The 18,244-nt window shown below is 39.9% G+C and overlaps 1 pseudogene; it reads right to left on the minus strand.

Annotated features, from left to right (window-relative positions):
* Positions 1–9,493: 9,493 nt before the first annotated feature.
* On the minus strand, positions 9,494–14,578 carry LOC124989409 (vomeronasal type-1 receptor 90-like; annotated as a pseudogene).
* Positions 14,579–18,244: the final 3,666 nt, after the last annotated feature.

The raw sequence follows: 18,244 nt of genomic DNA on the forward strand, positions 1-18,244 counted from the left end.
CGGACTTTTCTTTGTTAGTAGGTTTTTGATGACTACTTCTATTTCATTACTTGAAATTGATCTATTTAAGTTGTTTATGTCCTCCTTGTTAAGTTTAGGTAATTCATATATCTCTAGATACCTGTTGATATTTTCGGGATTTTCTGTTCTGTTGGAGTATAGATTTTCTAAAAAGCTTCTAATTGCATTTTGTATTTCACTCTTTTCTGTAGTGATTTTCCATGTTTCATTCTGGTTTTAGTAATTTGAGTTTTCTCTCTCCTTCTCTTTGTTAGTGTGACTAAGGGTTTATCAATTTTGTTTATTTTTTCAAAGAATCAACTATTTATTTTATTAATTTTTTCTATTGTTTCTTTTGTTTCAATTTCATTGATTTCATCTCTGATTTTAACTATTTCCTGTCTTCTACTACTTTTGGTGTTGCTCTGTTCTTCTTCTTCTAGGGGTTTGAGTTGTAGTGTTAAGTCATTTATTTGTTGATTTTTTTCTTCATTTTTTGAATGCTCTCCATGAAATAATCTTCCTGTAAGTACTGCTTTCATGTGTCCCAGAGATTTTGATATGATGTGTCTTTGTTCTCGTTTACTTCCAAGAATTTTTTAATTTCCCTCCTGATGTCTTCTGTAATCCATTTATTTATGATAGCATATTATATAATCTCTGGGTATTGGAGTAGTTTCTGGTTTTCATTCTCTCATTTATTTTTAATTTCAATCCATTATGATCCAATAGAATACAAGGTTGTATCTCTAACTTCTTGTATTTGCTAACAGTAGCTTTATGGCATAAAATATGATCTATTTTAGAGAAGGATCCATGTGCTGCTGAGAGGAAAGTGTATTCACTCTTTGTTGGATGCCTTATTCTATATATGTCCATTAAGTCTAAATTATTGATTTTGTTATTGAGATCTATGGCTTCTTTATTCAAATTTTGTTTGGAAGATCAGTCCATTGGTGAGAGAGTTGTGTTAAAATCACCTAGTATTATTTTGTTTGGTCTCTTTGACTTCTGGAATTGAGAAGGATTTGTTCAATGTACATGGATGAGCCAATGTTTGGGGCATACATATTTATGATTGTTATATCTTGCTGATTTATGCTTCCCTTAAGCAGTATGAAATGTCCTTCTTTATCTCGTCTGCTTAACTTTGGCTTGAAGTCCACATTATCTGAAATGAGGATAGATACTGCAGCTTTATTTCTGTTTCTATGTGCATGGTATGTTTTTTCCCATCCTTTCACCTTTAGTCTGTGGGTATCTCTTTCAGTGAGATCAGTCTCTTGCAGGCAGCATATTGATGGATTTTTCTTTTGAATCCAATCTGCCAGTCTATGTCTTTTGATTGATGAATTCAGGACATTAACATTCAGGGTTATTATTGAGATATGATTTGTATTCCTGGTCGTTTGGCTCATTTTTGTTTTTTGACACGACTTGGTTTCTCCTTTATTTGGCTGTTCCTTTAGGGTAGTTCATCCCTTTGCTGATATACATCATTGTTTTTCAACTCTTTCTCATGGAATATTTTTCTGAGTATGTCCTGTAGCACTGGTTTTCCTTTTCTAAATTCTGTTAGCTTTTGTTAGTCATGGAAGGATTTTATTTTGTCATCAAATCTGAAGGTAAGTTTTGCTGGGTATAAGATTATTGGTTGGCATCTGTTTTCTTTCAGAGCTTGAAAAATGTTGTTCCAGGCCCTTCTAGCTTTTAGGGTCTGGGTTGAAAAGTCTGCAGATATCCATATTGGTTTCCCCCTGAATTTGATTTTTTTTCTCTCACAGCCTTTAAAATTTTGTCTTTATTTGTATGTTAGGTATTTTCATTATAATGTACCTTGGTGTGGGTCTGTTGTAATTTTGTATATTTGGAGAGATGCCATTTATTCAGAATTATGGAATTAAATTAAAACGTGTATATTATAGTCAAGTCGTCCACCTCCCTTCTGAATGAAGGACCTGCCTCTTCACACTCAGGGGTCCCTGAAGCCTGGGAATAACAAGGAAAGTGGGAAACACCCACTCTCGAAACAGTAGGGCGCAGGCAGTGAGCCTGGGTCCAGGCAGCAGGGACAGGCCAAAGGACAACAGCTGGCTGTTCCCAGGAAATGCCTCACTGTGGCCCACAGGAGCCCGACTGCTGACCTGCCCTCTTCCTCCTGTGTCTCCTACTTTGGTTCCCAGAGTTCCTTCACCAGCGCCTTCTCACCAATTCCTAAGACCAGGCTTATTTTTTTGTGTTTGGAGCAGAAGCCTCCATCAAACACCAGGGCCTGGGTAGGGAGATCCTGAGTTCCGGGGGGATGGTCTCAGGGGTAGGTCTCAGGGTGGGGAGACCACAGTGCCTGGAATGGACGGGGAAGTGAACATGGGCGGGACTTGGCGGCCTCCCCACCCTGAAATGGGGTCCGAGAATATCCAGCGCATTCCCTGTGTCCTGCTCCCTGAGCAAAATTGGCCGCATGTTCCTTCATATACGAGGAGCAATGTCCAGGCAGTGCACCCGGAGGGCCAGGTGGGCCAGGCTGCAAGGTCCTGGAGTGTCCAGGAAAGGCAGGCTGAGAAGCTGCGGACGTGGGCAGAGACCCGCTCCTGCCGCAGGGGATCTTCTGCAGCGGGGCCTCGCAGCGCTGCAAGGAGGTTGCCCCGCTCTGCACACTCAGCCCCGTCGCACCTGTGCTACCAGCAGCCAGGGCTCTTCCTCCTTCATTCAGTCTCTGGGGAAGTGCTACCGCCATTTTCCTTGGGGAAAAGGAAACGGGCAGGGATGGGACGGGAACCAGACTCCTCAAACCTGAAGCAAGATTCATGTCCAGACCAGGGGGCGGCAGCAGCTCCTCTGCTCCAAGGATAAAGTTCAGTCTTCATCTTGTGGTCAGATCTGCTGCCCACGGTAATACCTGCACCTCTGATCGCTTCAGTAAAAGGACCTGCAAGGCTGGCCAGGTCTGCAGAAGTTCTGATGGGAGCTTAAATTACCCTGCAACCAGCCACTTCATCCTGTGTTTTACTTTCTAAACTGTGAAAAGACTCTTCTCACTTAGTTAAATTCTGTAGAAAAGTCAAGGTTTTGAACCTATTGTCTCATTTATACCCCCTTTTGACAGTGGGTGATGAAAGCACCAGAAAAACCACTCCAGAATTGGGAACTCACCTAAGAGATTTTATTAAGGGACAGGCAGAGTGTCTGTCCACAGGATGAGAGAGTAAATGAGAGGGAGAGAGAGAGAGAGAGATGGAGAGAAGAGCTCTTCTTCAGTAGTGGAATTTTGCAGGCTAAAAACAATGGATCAATGACTGGCTAGGAAGTTCATGGGCCAACAATCTGGACCAATGACTGTGAGAATGTTTGCAGTCTGACAAGTGAACAAATGGTTGACTAGGATGTTTGCAGACTGACGATCTGGGTTGTACAATGGTGTCTGTGGGGGGAATACTGGTGACAGCAAAATGGCAGATCTGATGCCAAAATTCCTCCCCTTTGTTCTTATAGATACCAGGGTGGGATGATCATCTTTATTCTGTAGCATCTTCCTGCTGGTTAGGGGCGAAGAATCTCATTCCTGTGCAAAGGGAATCGGGGAGGGCTCTAGGTGGGAGCAGAGATTTTGGAACTGGAGGTGTCAACAGTGAATCACAGGTCTCAGCTTTGGGTGTCAGGGGCTGGTAGTTTAGAAGAAGAAGTTGATGGATTGGTTGGTGAACTTGTGTGTGTCTACAAGCTCCAGACTTATGTATCTGATCTTGTACGAACTTCTGTAGGCAATTTAGCAGTCGTGGTCCTGTTTAGGAAGATCTGTAGACCTTAAAATGATCCAAAATTTCTCACTCTGGCGGTTGCTCTCAATGGTTATCAGGAACTCCTGCCTATGAATCTCTTTAGTAACCTCCAGTCTTACTTATTCTTGGGGCTAACATAAGTGTACATCTTAAGTTAGGTTTAACTATTGTTTCTTCTTTTTAATGGCCAGGAATGGCTATGTTTTGGTTTTATCTGTTTTGCGAGGCATCCAAGATCAAGCTGGTAAAATTGACCTTTTTCTTATCTGTTGTTAAGGGTCAGCTGAGTTCCCACAGGGGTTACTCATGGAGAACTTGAGAGCAGCTTTTAGTTCCTTTAGTGCCTTTGGTAGGTAGGGTGTCCTTGATGAGGTGGCTTCCCTTGGAAGCATCAGGGATGTCTACCTTTTTCAATGACCCTCCTTTTTGCAGCAGGTGCACTGATTGGCTTCTCATCCTCTATTGGTCTCATTAATCTCCCTGATTGGGAGGTTATGTGGCCCAGAATTGCAAAGCTCCTTAGAGAAGTCCTCTCGCTCCCTGGGTTCTGTCTGACTTAGAGGGCAAGAACCAAATATTGGTTTTCTTGGTCCCTGTATTTTAATCTTAGTCTCTAAGTTTGATCTTAAGCATCCTGTAAGCCAGTCTCACCAGTCATAAAGTAAGAGTACTAGGGTTTAATGTTTATGACTCTACAGTTATTTACCCACTTTTATTTAATTGGCATCTATATTATCTTATCTTTCCTATAGGTGATTGGTTATTCTCTCAAATTAATTTAGGTTTTTTGTTCTTGAAGCAGTACTTCTGTAAAACAAAACATTAATCAGACAACAGTTATAGAGTTTACAAAGAAAATACAAAATGGAATTAACAACAGTAAAACATTTATGTTTGTATAATAGCTATCTTGCATTTTGACAGAGCTATAAATTATTTCCCTGCTTGAGATCACAGTAATTGTACAACAAAAAACAATATTTTGAATGTAACTTTAAATAAGCTGAAGTCTGGCTTTCTTTGGAGCCATTCTGACATATAATAGAGTGAGAGGCAGAGAATTATCTCAGGTAAGGTAAGGCTTTTTACAAATCTTAGGTGAAGTGTTCTAGTTTTGAAGTTCATCTTTGCCTCCTCTTTAAACATCATTTTACAAAGTTTACATGTATTGTTTCCTGAGTCTATGTGATTGTTAGTTGACACGATGACATTACATCCAAAATATATATCAAGGAAAGGTTGAGAGAGAAATTTCCTTTCATGTGGCAAAGTGGCAAAATGTTTTCATGTTTCAGGATATTAGTCTTTAAGCAAATCAGGCTCTAACAGGTCCAGTTTTGGAACATTAAATGATATTTCTAACTTATATTGGGGTCAGACTGTGTTGCAATAGAAAATGAACCTGTGAGGTTTGAGATCTGGAGTCAAGAGGAGAGGCTGAATATTTTTGAGGAGGCAGCCAAGGGGATGGGGGTTGCAGAGAATAGATTGAGCAGAGCCCATGGCTAAGAGTTCTCAGAAGCCTGGACAAGGGAAACAGGAGAGGAAGGGGTGTCCCCACCACCTCCCTGGTTTCCCACATAGGAGCAGATCATCACTGAGGGTGGTCACCATCCCTGACAGGTCTGTGACTAAGCAAGGGAGACCCTGACCCAGTGCTGGGGTTTTCAGAGTGAGAGAGAGAGAGAGAGAGAGAGAGAGAGAGAGAGAGAGAGAGAATGAGTGTTCAGGGTCACCGTAGAAGAGTTGGAGGACTCACCACCAGTAGAGGGAAAGCTGTCAAGGGTCGAATTCTGTGGTGGGCGAGGAGGCCAGCAACAGCAAGAGGCAGAAACACCCTATGGTGGATCAGGGATGAGGGAACATGGTCAAGGCAGCTCAGATCCCTGTGAGGGGAGAGTCAACAGGTAATGACCATGGATTCCATCCTGGATTTCATCACAGAAAGACTTTCCTACCCAGAAACATTTTCTTCTTCCTTCTTAAATATGTTTTCATTCCTAGAACATTTTATTTTCTTTCCTATGTGTTGGCCCTTTTTGGTCACATTCTGAAACAACTCTTATGAAATTTTGAATTTAGATAAATTACTCTTTTTAATAAGATGAAATATTTTTATGTACAGTACTATAATTGAAACAGTTGAAATTTTGTATTCCTTTGTATATAGAATTATACCAGTTAGAACTTAAGTCTTAGTAACCTTGTTTTTAGTGATGACACAAAGCAAATTTAAACCTCTTTTATTTACCAATATATGAAAACATCAATAATGTTTACAAATGTTACTTCATGGAATTTAAGAAGTTAAGAGTACTTGATCTTATTTAACAGCATTTTAACTTTGTAAATCAATCAGATGTCTCTAACAATCACATTTGAGTAATCCTATATATGTCAAATCTAATGTACTTATTTTACTGTAAAAGACATCAGATAAGTATATTGAACAGTATCTTTTGTATCTTTCCTGTTGAAGTAAACTCCTAGAAACAATTAATATTAGATATTTTATAGATATCAACATTTTATTAATTTGACCACCTAGAGACTTGTGAGGTAAATAATTTGAAAGACATTTTACCTTCAACTGTTTACCCAATTTTAAAATGACCTTTTCAAAATCATGTGAATTAAAGGTTTCTGGATCCTCTTTTAATTTTAATTTGTGAGTGCTATATTTGGACCCATGTATGTAGAGAGACAACACAATATCAGACAACAGGATATACACATAACAGAAAAGCAAAGGCCTTATAGATTTTTATAGGAGAATCTCCATTGCAATGCAGCAGATGTTCAAAAATATCTCTAGAGTTGAATAAAAACAGAACTGGTCAAAAAACCTTAATTCTAGGTATGTAGAATCAAAATTGTTAGCTCAAAAAATATAGTATTTAAGAAAAACAAAACAAGAGTCCTAGAAGAAAAAATGATAATGAACATTTTTTTTGGTAAAATAACATGAGAGAGTGAAAAAGAGAAAGGCAGAGAGAGGGGGAGGGAGAAGAAGAAGAAAAAGAAAGGAAGAAGAAGAAGAAAGAGAGAGAGAGTGTGTGTTCAGGTTTATAAGAAGAACAAAGATTGTTAGAAAGAGAAAATTTGAATGTAAGGAATTCTCTTTCCATTTCCTTGAGCACACACAGGAATTAAAATCCATAAAAATGTTGAGATGTAAAGTTCAGTTTGGTTTGAAGTCTGGGGTGAGGCAGACGGACTCTTAAGTTAACTAAGAGGCAACCCAGGGGGGTTTGGGTTGGGATTGAGAGTGAGCTGCCCATTGCAAGAGGAATTGGTGAGTAAAGAGGCAAGGTGTCCCTTGGCCCCAGGGACTCACCAGAGTGAAGGATGAGTTAACCATGGAGTCATCACTACCACTAGGTAAGCATCAAGACTTAACCTGAAGGGTACCTGGGTGCCTGTCACCAGGGCCTTCATAGAGAAAAAAAGTCACAGAGGGAACCCAGGACTGGAGTAGGTCTTGCAAGAGGTTGTCCTCTTAGGAAAGAATCCTCCATCAGTCTGGAGCTTTCCTGCCTCTCAGGAAAGAGTCCCCTGTCAGCCTGGAAGTCTCCCCCAGCAATCAGTATAGGGATTCAGCCATAGTTGAAAGAACCATGACTGGGGGTTCCCCTGACCTGTGGAGAATCTCAGGGGTGCTGGCATGTTAGTGGTCACTTCCCAGGTAACAAAAAACCAGGGAGAAGCCACTTACCAAAAGAGACTAGTGTCTGGTGAATGAATGGTAAGATTAGCATCTGGGGCATCAAATGGAATTCCATGTGTCTAAGTGGTGATAGAAGAGTTCATCCAACTCATGGCATCATTGAAATTACCCAAAAAACCACTCTGATTGTGAGAACTTATACAGGAGATTTTATTATGTGGAGAGGCAGATTGTCAGCCAGCAGGGTGTGTGTGTGAGTGTGTTTGTGTGTGAGAGAGAGAAAGAGAAAGAGAGAGAGAGAGGAGGAGGAGAGGGAGATGAAGCAAGTGATAGTGAAGAGAGAGAGAGAGAGAGAGAGAGAGAGAGAGAGAGAGAGAGAGAGAGACAGGGGAGCTATTCTTAGGTAATGGAATTTTGCAGGCTAATAACAACAGACAAATGACTGGTTAGGAAGTTTGTGGGATAACAATCTGGACCAGTGACTCTCAAGAATGTTTGCAGGCTGTCCAGCAGATCAATGGCTGGCTAGGTTGTTCACAGACTGACAATCTGGCTTGCAAAATCATGTGAGGGAAGCAGAATACTGGAGGTAGCAAAATGGCAGATCTGATGCCAATAGGTGTTATTGCTGAGGGCCTCCTAGACTATGGGCTCTAACAAGGATTGTTTTTGGAAGGCCCCAGAAGAAATATCACTGACATCAAGGAATCCCTCTGATGAGAGTGAAGTTTCTGAACATTTTCCCCACAGGAGTCATCAAAGTGTGAATATTTGGTTAGTTTATCAAGGTTTTCCACATAAAAATTTAAGGAGGTAATGAAAATTCTAGTTAAACTCAGATTTCTCAGACCATTAAGTGATACAGGTGAGCCAAATGTGGAATCCATGTTAAGTTTTATTTATTGATCTAATGCATATATTCAATTTCAATTTGAATTTATATTTCATATTAAAAATGTTTGCTGCATTCAATTTATTCTTTCAATTAATCAGTAACTATCCAGTCCTGTTTCTTTATTACCTGCTATGGCTTAGAGATGAGGTGTCCCCCAAAAGCTCATGTGTGAGACAATGTGAGAAGCTTTGGAGGTGAAGTGATTGGGTTAGGAGAGCCTTCACCTAGTCAGTGCATTGACACCCTGATATGGAATTAACTGAGTGGAGACTGAGGCAGGTGGGGTGTGGCTAGAGTAGTTGGGTCCCTGGAGCCTTGCCTTTGGGGTTTATATTTTGTACTTGGTGGGAGAAGTCTCTCTCTTTGCTTCTTCCACATCCTGCCACCATGATGTTCTGCCACACTTCAGGCCAGAAGAATGGAGTTGGACCTCTGAGACCTCTGAAACTGTAAGCCCAGGTAAACTTTTCCTCCTATAATTGGTCTTGTCGAATCTTTCAGTCACAGTGACCAAAAAGCTGACTAAAATATTACCCAAAGTGGAATTGCTTTGTAAGAACTAGTAGAAATAATGACTTTCTGGAAAATGTGAGAAGAAAGTGCAATCCCTGGTGCCAGGGAGAGTAGATTTAAGTCAGTTCTCACCTTGAGTTTGGACAGGGTTTACTGCATGGATCCAAATAATGCTGTAGGCACTGGGCATCCCTGTTTCTCCTGCCCTCTGTACTGGTGTTGGAGTAGAGAGAATCCTGTTGACATCCAGATGCTTGCTTTGCACCCCTGGCATTTAACATATCCTGACTGGTTGCTCTAAACCTGCAGGTAAGAGTGACATTCTTAGCTGTCCTCAAACCTCCTTAGTGTCTGTGGTTTCCTTCTTTATGAAAACATGCCATCCTCAAGAAATAGCACCTTATGTTCAGGTGCTTTGGCATGAGGTCCCAACACCCCACAGTGCTGGGACTTTAAATGCAAGGTCAGTGCCTCGCTGTGGAAAAGCTTTCTTCATGTGGAACTTAAGAGTCCAGTGAAGCAGTGACCAGGTGGGTAGGTGAGCCACAGCCTTCATTTTAAAAAAGGTGAGCAGTTTCCCTGGTTTTTGTCTGAACTGGACCTGGTGCTCCTGGGTAGCACACTTCTGAGCCCCTTCCCTTACTCCTCCCTCACCTGCTGGTCCATGAGAACCTTGTGAGTGCTTATCAGCAGCAGGAAGGAGGTCTATGAAGAAGTGAGGGGAAGAGTCCAAATGAAGACCTGGACCTCCAAAGCCTTTGCTTAAGTGTCAGTCATGGAAGATCCTGGGCTTGGTTCTTAGAACAGAGTGATTTCTGTTATAAAGCAGATAAAAAACTGACATCTCCCCATGTCCTGCATATCTTAGCTTCCAAATCTTGCCTTCCATGACTAATACCACATTGAACATGGTAGTGTAGACTCCTTTTCAACTTACAGATTTTACTTCCTTTGGCCATGTACTCAGCAATGGGGTTGCTAGATCATACTAGTTTATTTTCGATTGTTGAGGAAGCTCAAAGCCTCACACTGATTTTCCATGAATGCTCTACTAGTTACCATTCCACCCTAAGGAGCAGGGGCCCTTTCCTCCACACCCTAGCCAATGGATCATCTTTTGGATGATAGCTGTTCTAAGGGGAGTGAGACATCACACCGTGGCTTTAATTTTTATTTCCAGATTGTTAGCGGTGTTAAACAGATTTTCATATATCTGGTTATATTTTATGTCTTCTCCTGAGAAATGTTTATTTGCTTTATTCAATTTTTAATCAAGTTAATTTATCTCTTTATTGATTTTCATGAGTTCCTTATAGAGTTGGGCTATTAAGTCTTCATCAGTTGTATGGTTTTCCAGATTTGCACCTGTTGCATAGATTGCCTTTTGACTTATTGTGTTTTGTTATCATATTTATTATTTACTGGACAAAATGTAGATTTTGTGTACATGCTGTTTTGAAGCACACATATATTATGGGGTAGCTAAGTTGAACTCAATAATATGTACTTTATCTCATATATTTTTTGCAGTCAGAATACTGAAAATCTGCTCTCTTGTCAATGGCCAAGAATACAGAATCTTGTTCTGAATCACAGTTACCATATTGTAAAAGGATCTCTTAAATTTTTTCTCCTATGTAACTTAAATTTCATAACTTTGGCCAACATCTTCCCAGCCCCTAAGCCTCAGTTCTGATAACTGGAACTCTCTCCAATTATCGTCTTTAGATTCCACTTGTGAATGAGATCAGGTTATGCATGTATTTTTTTTGCATCACTTATGCCACTTCTAACAGTGACCTCGGGGTACTCCTGTATCCAAGGTAACAGGATTCACTGTCATGACTGCAAGTGCTCCATTGTGTCACTCCCATTGTCATCATCTGCTCCTCTGCCAAAGACTGACTCCATGTCTAGGTTACTGTGAACAGGGGCCCGTTGAGGACTGGGGAGCAGACATCTGTTGGATATGCTGATTTCATTACCTTTGGATATATAACCAGCAATGGGACTGCTGGATCACATGAAGAAAGCTGCCCACATCTCCAACAGCGTAAATCTGCCATTACAGACAGCCATACAGACTCCAGATAGACATAAGTCTGTCCAAAAAGCACACTCAGATGGAGGAGCACAGCCTTTCCTGGGACAGAATCTCTTCCAGGCACCCACCCCCCAACAGAGCTCTTTCTCTCCTGCCTGGCTGCACACTGGCTCTCCTACACCTTGGATCTTGCCTTCTTCCTCTGTCAGTGGTAAAGGGATGAGCACCATCTTGATTTACCTGAGTTCTTCAACGTGGCCACCAAAGTAAATTTAGAGATCAAATTACTGGATTTTGTGGGAAAAGTAAGAGAATGTAGGCCAAGAGGGAGCAAAGGTTGTGGACAGAATTTTAAGAATGTCCCAAGATTCTTGCCTCACTGACATGAAAGGCCTTGATATTCCATGGCCCATAGCTGTGGTCAGATTATCCAGTATATGGTGGACCTTTACTACTGAGATTTGACTGCCTGATGAGGCATACAAGACATACAAGAGAGTGTTTGCAGATGTAAATAAGGTCACTTATTATTGACCAAGAGCTTATAAAATGAGTTCTCCTTCTTAAGTTTGATTAATAATGTGAATTATTGAAAGGAGACAAAGATCAGAATGCTGAGGTTAATCAGAATGCTTGAAGGAGAATTCAGCTATGAGGTGAATTTTGTGAGCAGCCTCAGGGCAAGAGGAAGCATCTGTGATGTGAGTGCTTGGGGGCAGACTCATGGATAGAGTAAGCAGTCTGATGTGAATAGTTTTGGGCAGCCTCAGGGCAGGAGCAGTCAGCTATGATGTGAATGGGATGGATCACCATCCTGGAGTAACCAGCTGTGATGTCAAGTGTGGTTGACCACCTGTCAGAGGCTCCATCCTTGACATGGATGGTTGTGGAGCAGCCTCATGGAGTGATTCACTTTCTATGGGATTGGTTGTGTGAGCTAATGTAGGAATCTGTGAGAGCTGAGTCCCTGGGTTCTGAAACAAGAGACACTGAATTCTGCCAATATTTTGTGGTCCTTGGAGAGGACTCTAGGACTCACTTCTGAATTTCACTCCACCATCCCCACAACTTTAGTTCATGGGACTCTGAACAAAAGATCTAGATTTCCAGAACTCCTGAACAATAAAATATGAGGTGAAAATATTTGTGTTAATGGAAGTTGATACAGTTGTGGTTATCTGTCACTTGGCAACAAACAGGTTTTATAGCAAAGACATCTACTTTTTAGGAAACCTTTTGTCTGCATTTCACAAAGAGTTACCAGTATTTCTGTGACTCAGGATGGGGAGTGGTTTGTACGTAAATGAATCATATCAATCTATAACATCAAGAGAAAAGGCATGGGGGTTAGTGTTAGGGTTAGGGTTAGGTTTAGGGCTAGGAAGGGGGACAAGAATGGAGGAAGGAAGGACTGTATATAGGAAAAAGAGGGGTGGGAGGGGTAGGGGGAAGGGAAAAAGTGGCAGAATAAATCAAACATTACCTTATGTAAATTTATGATTACACAAATGATATGCCTTTAATACATGTACAAACAGAGAAACAACATGTATCCCGTTTGTTTACAATAAAATTAAATAAATAAATAAATAATTTTTTTCCTGATAATAAAAAAATGAGAGAGAGAAATGGCATGTAAAGCTGGATATGGCCAAATGGATTTATGTGGACACAGTGAGAACGGATAGTAAATTCAGTATTTTGCTTTGAGTACTCAGAATGGCCATAAATTTTCCTGGGTTGATTGTAGACTGGAAAGTGTAGTCTATGTGGTCTCTTCTAAATGAAGTTGAACTATCACTAGCTCCTTGGTATAAAGGGTGGTGTCCAAAGACTCAGGGAGACTGGAATGCTGGAGATGCTTCATGAGATATACCTTCTTAGGAAAACATGGAGGTCCAGAGGATGTGGCTTGTACCAGGGCTCTGACAAATTCAAACCCAAGAGCACGTGCTTATAGTCATAAGCAGTGAGTAGCATGGTCTTATCCTCAGGGACCAGTAGCCTGACCTGTTGATCATGGTATCTGCAGAGCTGCAGCATGGAAGAGACCTACCAGAGTCTTATTTGCTATATACAAGGACCAAGGCTTTGCATCTGTTGCATAGAGGTCTGACTTGAATCAGTAGATCAGACAATCACAATTCTTTCATTAACCTCCAGATCTGAAATAGATATCTTACTGCCAGAACTATACATTTTACCCAAATATAAAATTTTGGTTCCAAGTTAGGAAACATGGAAGCAAAGATCTTTATTGAAATTAATGCAGAATTAGATCATTTTGCAGCTTTGACAATAGAATATATACTAGCATATGGACAGCACAAGGACACTGAGAAGAGACATAATAAACAAGTCAAAACAAGCCAGGAAGAGTTTCTAACAATTTATTTGTTAGAAAAAGATTCATTCACGTATTTAGAAAATCAGAAAATGTAGAAAGATTTGTTTAAGTCATACTTACTATGTCTCCGTTTACCTAGTTTCTGTCTAAACCAGTAACAACCCTTTCAATTTCTTCTTATTCTTACAGAATGATGATGGAAATCATTCACACTAATTTTATCATTATATTCCATTATGAATTCTATTATTTCACATTGCTTTACTTCCATTGTATTAAAATCCCTTGCTTCTTACTCCATCAATACATTTTTAATTCACCTATTATTTGGGGGATACCACAACCTTTTGTTGCATGGATAGATTATTATGGATATTTTCAATTAGTTAATTAAATAGAACCTCTTGCAGGATACTTAGGTTATGTTTTAAAAGTAACTTGTGATATTTTTCATACTTTAATTCTTCAATGAGCATGTATTGAAGGATTTGGTCCTACAAGTGGAATTACTGAGTCACAGGTGAACACTTTATTTATTTTGACAAAATTTTGCCAATTGTCTCACTGCCCTTACTCCTGGAAGCCTGGTGGTGGAAAGTCATGGAACCCACAGTCGCCACCACTTCCTGAAGTGTGAGGATGGAGAATGGGAGGAAAGATGGGTCCCTCTGGCTCCATTTGACCTCCACCTCAGGTAAGGGCTGCTGGTCACCAGACTTGCTATCTGCCAATGTACACTTATCCATTTACTCTTGCTTGATTTTTTAAGTACAAGTTATAGGATTATGAACAGATTCTACATATTTCCTTACTAAAGAGATCAAAGAAATAGACATTTTCTCAAACCTCACTGAGCAACATTTAGAAAGATGTCCGTCCCTGTGGATCAGCACAAAAGAACTGAGAATTGTATGGCCAAGGGTCAGAAAATCTTGAATAGTTACTGTTATAAAATTATTTCCTAAGGAGACAGTAAATAGAAAGAAAGAAAGCAATCTGTCCAGTAGAATAATAGAAAACAGAGCATCAGAAGGAGAACACTTTGATCAGCTTTCTTCTCAGGGGCAATTCTGTAGAGGAGCTTGGAGGTCTGCAGGTAGAAAACACGCTGGTGGTGCTTGTGGAGGAGGAACACCATGTAACCACTAGCCCAGCCCATGACACCCTATAACCCAGCATCTCGAAGGACCATGAGAAAGAGGAAAATCCATCTGATTATCCAGATTTCAGGCAGAAAATAACAGTAGTTCTCACTTTTCCTAGTTTCTGATATGTTCATTGTGTTGATGTATTTGATGTAAAATGGTAAGTTCATGCTTATCAGAGCATTGAGTATCCAAAAGAAGAGCAACAAGGGAAGGATGCGCCAGATTTACAGTCTACATCATCTTGAACATTTCTTAAACCAAAAGCTGCCGTTGTCTTTTGCACTCCTCTGCAAAAAAGCATTAGGATGTTTGTAAAAGCCAAGTGGATGAGAATAAGATGAACTGATTTCTTCTCAGAACTAAGAAAGTGAACATACAATTCACAAAAACAGAAATATTCCCCACTATGCCAAATCCACTTAGAAAGAGGAACACTGCTATCTTGATCAGTTCAAAACCATTTGTAATTTTATGGACAGAAAAACTTCAGTTCTTTGACATCCTTCCTGAGAATAGCATCAGGTGCACTGATAGGAACCTGCAAATACAATTAGGTCTAGCACATTTCTGCTGCATTGAAGATGGTCATGGTAAATGCTGTGGACCAAGAGCTTTGTCCAAAATTGGACATTCATTTCCCCATGGCACTCTTGGAAGAACATTCTGTACCCTTATGATGCATTTGTTGAAGAAGAAACAAATATGTGAAGTTGCAAAGCAGAATTTCTATATTTGATTTCCACATTAGCACAACTGAACTGCTTGTTCAAGCCATTAAATATCTTATATATTATAAAGCCCAACTCCTCTTGAATTCAACTAAAATCTCCCAGTCTGCAAGCTCCCCTGTGTTTTCTGCTTAATTGACCATATTCCCAACAGTCAATTCCAAAGGCCACTCATCTTTAACTCTCTTCCACTGCAAACTTTAACATACACACAAAATCTTGTGGGTTCAACTCAACACCTCTTATATTTCCCAATATTTGTTTCTTCTGTAACACCTCTTCCTTTGTTCACTATGTATGCCTCATTTTGATTGGTAAGACCACTCAGAGTCACCTCCCATGTCCAGTTTTCATCTTTAATTCATGTACTTCTACTTCTAAGGATTGACTTTTAAAATTCAAACTGATTATGTGATTTCACTCCTCATAACTTTTCAGGAGACATTTCTGGTATGAACATAAAATAAACACATGCTATAGCACTTCAGTTGTTAAAGGTTAATCAGACAAAGTTCTTCAGGAAGATACCTCCAGAATGAATCAGAATATGGACTGCAGGGAGGCAGAAACCAGGAGATGCCGCCTAGCAGTGACCCAAGGACAGATCTGAGTTCTGACTCAGTGAACACAGGGACTCTCATGGAGGCCTAGACCAGATCTGGCATATTATGTATATCAAGGGGGCTCAAAAGTGCATTCACTAGGTGTTTGTGGTGTTGTGCACTGTGCAGATGAGAGTGGCTTATGGAGTAGGAATCCACAGGGAAGACTGGTATAGCAAGAGCCTGGGGTCGCACGGAGGGAAGGTGACTTCATTCATATGGGGCCATGTTGGCCTTAGAGCTTCTGTGTAACCTTGTCTGCAGTCATCCTAGCAGCCAGATTTACTCACGTCTGTCCTCTCCATCTGCTAATGAGCAGGACTGCTTTGACATTATCACACCATGTTGATGGATCTCTTCCCTCCCTCTGACCTTTCCTTTCTTCTTTTCTTCTCCTCTTTCTTTCTTTCCTTCTTTCTTTCTTTCTTTCTTTCTTTCTTTCTTTCCTTTTCTTGCTTCTTTCTGTTTTTCAATGAGTTTTAAGAGTTCTTTTAAAACATGCTGATTTGTTATGGGGCACAACTTAACAACAGACCGATCACCACTGAGAAGTCCAAGTTTGAGAGTCTTTATTAAGTCGGTCAGCTGACTGTCTCACACAATGCCCCAAAAAATGGCTATTGGGAGAAAAGCCCCCACAACAGGGTTGTAGGGGTTCTTATACCAAAAATCACATTAATCATAAGTGTCTGTGCTATGATTCAAAATTACACATTAACATCATGAGATCATCAACAGAGGGGGAAGTGGGTCAAAATGACCCTTACCTAGGTACAAAGTAAAGAATGGTTCCACACAATCACCATTCACATGGTACATTGTTAGGAGCAATAGAAATCAAAAGAGAGCAATTCTTTACTACCAGGAGATGACATTGTATATTATTGAACATGTCACACGAAGTAACTGATGATGGGCACAGAGTCGGGGTGTTCCCATGGGAGAAGTTTACTTCCTACATAACATGAAGTCTCAGATCTAAATGGAGTCTGTTTAGTCAGTTCCTTCAGAGACTGGTCTATAACATTCTCATGGAGCCAGATCTGTCAACCCATCACATTCCCCACTGTTTTTTTTGTACATAATCAAATCATTTATTAATTAGTTAAATATTTTTCACTCTTATCTTTAGATGACGTTGGGGTCTCTGAGGGCTGTCCCTTTTTTGTTGTCTTAACTCAGATGTAATGAGTCCATAATGTGAGTAAGGACCCTTCCATTTCAACTGGGTGTTAGTCCTTTCTGGAACAACTTGATGTAGACATAGTCTTCTGACTGAAATGGGTGTTGGAAATTAGTGGTCTGTTGGGGCTGGTTCTCTCATAACTTGAACCTGTTAGAGAGACTTAACAACAGGTTAGAGAGGAGCAGGTTCTTGGTAAGGGTGGAGGAAAGGCTCTGAAAGCATTAACATTTTAATCTCTCAGAGGTCATCTGGCTCCAACTTTCTGGACCTAAAATGGTCCTTATTTTTGTGATTTAACCTAATTTACCTACCTATATTGAGTGTCTTTTAAAATTTTTATTATTTCCCCTCTAATTTTAGGGACTTTTAACTGCTGTAAGGAAAAAGGGCAATGACTGCTTTTGCTGCTTCGCTCTTGTTCCCTGGGTTTAGGCTGAGTCTGAGGGCAAAAGCCAAATATTGATTCTCTTGAAACCTTTATTTTAAACTCAATCTTTAAGTTTTGATCTTAAACATCCAGCAAGGCAGTTTTACCACTCATTCAGTAAGAGTACTGGGTTTTAAATCTAATGTCTATGACTTTATAGTTATTTACCAACTTTTATTAAACTGGGGTCTATATTATCTGCCCTATAGGAAATGGCTTATTTTCTCAAATTAATTTAGATTTTTCTTGAAGTAGTACCTCTGTAAAACATTAATCAGTCAACATTTACGGAGTTTACAAGGAAAACACAAAATGGAATTAACAAGAGTAACAACATATTTAGTTGTGTAATAGCTATCTTAAATTCTGGCTGAGCTATATATTATACCCCTGTTTGAGATCACAGTAATTTTATAACAAAAAAGCAATCTTTTGAATATAACATTAAGTGAACTGAAGTCTGGCTTATTTTGGAGCCACTGTAACATGTAGTAAGGTGGGAGGCAGAACCTTATCTCAGGTAAGGCAGTCCTCTTCATAAATCTTAGGTAAAGCGGCCTAGTTCTAAAGCTGATCTTCATTTTTCTTAAATATCATTTTATAAAGTTTACATATGTTGTTTCCTAAGTCTATATAAATGTTAATTAACACAGTAGAATATTACACCTAAAACATGAATCAAAGAAAGCTGAGAGAGCATTTAATTTTCCTTTTGTGTAGTAAAGTGGCAAAATGTTTTCCTGTTTCATGATATTAACCCTTAAACAGATCAGACTCTTGTTATCTTTTAGAAATACATTTACATTTTTATCCCAGTGCAGAGGGCAACATAAGGCTCAGGTCCAGTTACAGAACACTAAATGATATAGATAAATCCCCAATAAAATTTCTTATTCTGATAAGATTAA

The sequence above is a fragment of the Sciurus carolinensis genome, chromosome 7 (genome assembly GCF_902686445.1).
Source record: "Sciurus carolinensis chromosome 7, mSciCar1.2, whole genome shotgun sequence".
NCBI classification, from domain to species: Eukaryota; Metazoa; Chordata; class Mammalia; order Rodentia; family Sciuridae; genus Sciurus; species Sciurus carolinensis.